This window comes from Pteropus vampyrus, unplaced genomic scaffold, assembly GCF_000151845.1.
Source record: "Pteropus vampyrus isolate Shadow unplaced genomic scaffold, Pvam_2.0 Scaffold192, whole genome shotgun sequence".
In the NCBI taxonomy this organism is placed as follows: Eukaryota; Metazoa; Chordata; class Mammalia; order Chiroptera; family Pteropodidae; genus Pteropus; species Pteropus vampyrus.
In genome coordinates, this window is record NW_011888973.1 from 1,686,379 (window position 1) to 1,692,408 (window position 6,030).

At 43.1% G+C, this 6,030-nt stretch overlaps 1 protein-coding gene and 1 long non-coding RNA gene across 2 annotated transcripts in view; both read left to right on the plus strand.

Moving 5' to 3' along the window:
* ZNF277 (zinc finger protein 277) overlaps positions 1 to 6,030 on the plus strand; it is an 88,255-nt gene that overhangs the window by 35,803 nt on the left and 46,422 nt on the right. The gene's annotated exons all lie outside the window — the stretch shown is intronic.
* Positions 3,300 to 5,148, plus strand: LOC111746511. Its single transcript, XR_002783145.1, has 2 exons — positions 3,300 to 3,828; positions 4,644 to 5,148. It is a non-coding gene; the product is annotated as an uncharacterized LOC111746511 (long non-coding RNA).

The window sequence follows — 6,030 nt, forward strand, 5'->3', positions numbered from 1 at the left end:
CCTCAGCTAACCCTCATGACAGCTATCAGGCGAATGTTAAGATTGATCAGTTTTACGTCGTGCAGACACGCTAGGAGAGGTTAAATAACTTTGCAGGATTGGATAATAGGCATTATCGGAACCAGTGTAAGCACAGCATTTTTAAGCATGTAAACATTGTCATACAGCGGATCTCTAGAACTTATTCACCTTGCCTGACTGACACGCTATATTCATTAAGCAGATACTTTCCACTTCCCATCCCTGTGTGCCCTGACAGTTAGCATTCTCTTTCCTGCTTTCATGAGTTTGAGTACTTTAGATACCTTACCATAAGTGGAATCCTGTGACCGGCTTATTTCACTTAGCATAATGTCCTTCAGGTTCATCCATGTTGTTACATGACAGAATTTCTTTCATTTTTATGACTGAATAATATTCCATTGCATATCTAGACCACATTTTCTTGATCAATAGACATGTGGGTTGTTTCCACCTCTTTGCTATCGTGAATAATGCTTAAATGAACCTGGAGTGCAAAAATCTCTTCAATATCCTGTTTTTCACTTCTCTTCGATTAATACCCAGAAGCGATATTGCTGGATCATAAGACAGTTCTGTTTTTAATTTTTATAGGAACCTCCTCTCTGTTTTCTGTGATGGCTGTACCAATTTACATTCCCACCAACAGTGTACAAAGGTTCCCTTTTCTCCGCACTCTGGCCAATACTTGTTATCTGTGTTTTTGACGACAGCCATTCTGACAGATGTGAGGTGGTGTCTCATTGTGGTTTTGATTGGTATTTCCCTGGGCGTTAGTGATGAGATCACCCTTTCCTCTATCTGCTATTTGTCTGCTTTGGAGAAATGTCTGTTCAGGTCCTTTACCCATTTTTTATTCAGGCGATTTGGTTTTTTGCTGTTGAGTTATATGAGTTCCTTGTATATTTTGGATAGTCACCCCTTATCAGATATACAGTTTACAAATATTATCTCTCATTCCATAGGTTTTTTTGTTGATGGCTTCCTTTGCTGTGCAGAAGCTTTTTAGTTCGATGAACCCTACTTCCCAATTGTTGCTTTTCTTGCCTATACATTTGGTTTCATATCCATTGTCTGGGTCAGTGTAATGAAGATTTTTTTTCTATATTCTTTTTCCTATATTCTTCTAGGAGTTTCTAGTCTTACATTTAAGTCTTTAATCCGTTTTTAATTGACTTTTGTGTGTGGTTTAATATAAGGGTCCAGTTTCATTCTTTTGCATGTGATTACCAGTTTACCCAAATGGTTGTTGAAGAAACTATCTTTCCCCATCGCGTAGTCTGGCATCTTGGTCTCCTGTTTTCTATTCTCTATTTCATTTATTTCTTTTTAATCTTTATTATTTCCTTCCTTCTGCTAACTTTGGGCTTCGTCTGTTCTTTTTCTAGCTCCTGGAGTCACAGAGCTAGGTCGTTTCTGTGAAGTCTCCCTTCTTTTCAGTGTAGACATCTACCACTGTAAACTCCCCTCAGAGTTTTTGCTACATCCCGTAACTTTTGGTATGTTGTGTTTCCGTTTTGTTAACACTTTAGGGCCTAATAGGTTATGTTACTTCCCTGATTAAAGGCGTCAGGACCTACTCCTGACTTTCAGATTAAGTCTGAATCTTTGCCCCGGCACCGAGGCCACCGGCATGCGCTCCCTTTACCTTTGCGGCTCGTTCTCACTTACACTCCAGCGGTGACTGGACTGTTTCGATTTATAAACTCCCCACATCTCCTTGCTGGAATTCTCTACCATCTCAGAGACTTCATCCCAGGCGAAGGCTTTCCTCCATTTCCCCTGACTTGAGGGTTTTTTTTTCTTCCCTGTTCCTTTGCCCTTGGTTTATATGGCCAACTTCGCAAATGTTGACTTATATTCTAATAATTTGTACACTTGTCTTATATTTTCCTCTCAACTTCTTCCGGACAGGGATCTTATGTTAATAATCTTTGTATTTTGGAGACTCCCTAGCATACACCTTCTGCATAGTAGGCGTTCAATTGTAAAATGGTAAATTCAATTAAAATTTTTCATCTTAAATGTCAAGACTCAGAAAGTAATCACATAAAACTGCTTTACTTCTTATTTTGTCTTCGCAGTCACTGAGGAACATATCAGATAACATGCTTTTTATTTCAGTTTTTTTAATGCAAAAGAAAATTTTGGATAAATAAACCCATTTATAATCTCATTGTTTTTGTATATTTTCTTTCAAATCTTGTATGTGGTTATATGTGTGTGTGAAGTACTGTGTGCAGTTTATTATGAATTAGGCTTTTTTTAGTTCATATCAAACATGGTTATTAGTATTTCTCCATTGTCTTCATGGTTGTTATTTAGCAAATGCATAATATTATACAGCACAGACATGCCATAATTTATAGAACTGATTTTCATTTGCATGACATTAGGTTGTTTCTATTACTTTGCTTTATAGGTATATGTAACAAAGTTTTCATAGCTTTTTGCTTGTGTTAAATTAGCTCCTTAAATTTTCAAGCATAGGTTTGTTAAGTTTAAGGGTCGGATGTGTTTATAGCCCTGTTTTCAAACCAAAAGTGGCAAACCTGCCACCTCCACAGAGGTTACTATCAGCACAGCCTCGTCAGTGTCAGTGTGGTGCAGAGGATGTGTGACAACTCTGGGTCGTTTAAGTCTGCCCTCCGTATCCCCCCCTCCCCACCCCACCCCACCCCCCCGTCTCAGTGAGGGTACAGTAAATTTATCTTTTAAAGACTGGCCCTCAGTCATTTACAAAATGAATTCTTAGCCCAGGGGAAATTAAATAAGGGTCTTACATACTTACTCAGCTTTGGAGATTGATTGTGGTTAAAGGGACTAGACCAGTCTTTTCCATTTTCCAAAGGCATCTGCAGGGGACATACTCTCAGAAATCATTTTTTAGTGTGAGAGAGAAATACCCTCAAGAATTTAGAAATCAAGTAACCTTTTTGGAGTTTCATTATACAAATAAAATCAACACATAATAAATGAGATTGACTAGGCGTCTTGTGGAAAGATACAACATCTGTCAAATCAAAAACTTAGAGAACAGGCCTAAAAATATTATCCAGGCTTGATAAAATACTTAAGAAAGCTGTAATCAAATTACACTAATATCAGTAAGGAATAAATGTAAAGGAAATGTTTACTTTGAAAACTAGGAGTTTGTTTACAGTGTTTTCCAAATTAAAACAGCAAAAACAAACAAAAGTACCCTGCCGATCTTGATACTTTGATTTTTATGATGGTTACAGTTAATTAGATGATCAGAATATAATGAGAGCAGCAACTAAGCCAATAAGATCTGGGTTGAGTAAAGCGCCAAATCACTGCTTTATTTTTTTCAGACTTTTCAGTAGTGGTGTGGTGGTGTGCAAAGCTCATGGGGACTTCCTTCAAGGGACAGTGATGCGTAAGGCATTCTGCAGGCACCTACTATGACATGCCAGAAAATTCCTCATCGGCTTTGTTGACGTGGGCTTTTCCTCTCTCACTTGGCGTTAGGAAGCCAGAGACCTCCAAGGCCCCTTGTTCTTCCTTCAGGCACCAGCAGCGCTTGTCCCCTGGGCAGGAGGGACGCGCTGCGAAGTGTCGGGTTACCTGTTTCAGCTCACGGCTCTCTCGTGAATCCGTGACAAATCTTTTCCCCAGGGAGCACCCGACCACAGCACTCGGAGTGTGGCTCGCAGAGGGGCTCCGACTTGGACTTCCATGGGAAGTCAGACGAGCAGAGTTTCAGGCTCCTCTGCCAACTTCCAGAGCTACTTCATCAGTCACGGCCTCCAAGCAGCACACACCAAGGCGGGGTTCGATGTGTAGGTTGGTGGGGGAAGCCGCCGGGAGAAGGAAAACGGGGAGCTGGAGGAGGTTGCAGTGAGGGCTGGCCCCTCTGAAGGGACGAAGGAAGAGGGGAGGGTGGGGCGGCATCTCAGACTGCAGTGCCATCCCAAGCAAGTTTCTAGCCAGCACACGTGAAGTCCTCCAGCCAATGTCACATGTCAGCGAAGTCCCATCTCACAGGAATCAGTCTGCCTGACCGTTTCTGCTGCTCCCGTTATTTACTTGAGAGCAGCTAGAAAGCTTGGCTTGGGCGCAGGTGGGGTTTCGGGGCGCAGCACCTGAGGCCACCTTTCCATTGTGCTCGCAGCAGCAGGAGACTTGACTGGCACCGCCCCGGCCGCCCCATCTACTGAATCAGGGTCTGCGTTTGAACGATCAGGTGGTTACGTGCACATTAAACTCTGAGAAGCACTATTCTAAAATAATTTAAAATCTGACGCTTTGGGGAGCCTACCTAAAATTTTACAGTCAGTAAAATTGTCCCTAATCATCATAGAATCTCCTCAAAACTCAGCTCTCTTGGGATGGTATTTTTTACAGTTTATTTGAACAGAGTTGCTGTTCAGAGTGAGAATTAGAGCAGATAATTTGTTTTTGTTAATTTGTAACAAATATGTGAAGCAGATTTGGGGCTAAAACAGAATTTCCAAGATTTTTGCCTCTTGGCTGTAAGAAGCTAGATATAATGTACTTCCTTTCACCTTTTAGAATTTAAAGCCCCCATAGCAAAGAATTATGTATCTCTGCATCTGTTGCCTTTTTACCACGTGTAAGACGTAGCTATGATTCCGTAGTGACAGCTAGAAGCACTCCGTCAGACGAGCCCTGTTGTGTCACGTCCACTCACCCTGTGCTTGGTATCTGGGGGCTCACTTTGGGACAGAACAGACTACCAGGTAAGCTCTGCCTCAGGGCCTTGTCACCTTACTTGTGGCCTTCCTGTGAGTTCAGGATGGCTACACTCTCGCGATCAGGATCCCTCAGTCCCCATGTGGTCATCCTCTGAGCCATCGACGCCCCACTCCTGCTTGGTAAAAGTTGCAACTCTTCAGTCTTCAATAAAGTCTTGAAATCTGAACTTTTTAAAAGCCCTCCAGGTGATGAAACTCAAACAGATGTGGAACCATCGCTCTAAAGTATAATATATGCTCAGGATTCAGGCCCATCTAGAAGCGTCCTCTAATGGAGAGGATTGACTTCTTCTGCATTCCAGATGCCTCTTGTTTCTCGTTTACTGGAGGGTAACATGAAAAAAAAGTAAATCCATAACTAAATATAATATGCTTGTATTACACTTAATGATATTTACTGTTCTCTAGAACGATTGTAAGTTTTCCATTGTTATTTGTGAACGGCCAGGGGCTGGGGGCCCACAGCACTAAAATTCTGGCTGTAACTACAGCTGGACTGCACTCATAGGCAGAGAAAGTTCCCCTAAAGACAGCTGCTGGTGGCCCCTGAAATAGGACTTTCCTGGAAACGGAGTTAAAGGGGTAACTCTAGCTGTAAGCACTTCTGGTCCCTCATTCTTTCTTTGTTCAGTAAATACTTATCAAATGCCATCTTATTTTAGGCACTGTATAGTCTGCACCAGAGTCATGAAAATAAGTAAGACTTAGTCCTTGACCTTGAGTTCCCAGACTACCCGAGTAGCAGAGGTGTACGTGTAAATAATTAAGAGATGTTTGCTCTTGTTGGGCGTGGAGATATGGTGTAGGCCACGCCCACAAGCAGACCCAGCGGGGAGGGGCCTGGCAAGGAGATGAGCACAAATGTGTCACATCAGACACCAGTCACACCCATCGTGGCCGCCCTATCCAGCAGCCCTGTCAGGAGCATCTAGCTTCAGAGCAGACCAGCTGGGCTTATCTTGTTATCTTACAAAACAAAAAAATCTGCTTCTCTACAAATATTTCTGGGTTGGTGACCTGGGCCCCCATTTGTACGGTCTCCCCAGCCAGAAACCTGGCAGTTTCCTGGTCTCCTTGTCCTTCAGCCCCTGTGGCCAACCAGTAATCAGGAACAGTCAGTGTAATCTCTGTGGCCTCTGCTCTGTCCGTCCCCTCTAAGCACCGCTAACCCAGCTGCCTCGCACAGGCCTCGCTCGGACGCTGCAGTCCGTCCCCTCCGCGTCACTGCCAGTCGACGGCCGGGCTCCTCGCTGCTGCCCGAGCCAGACCC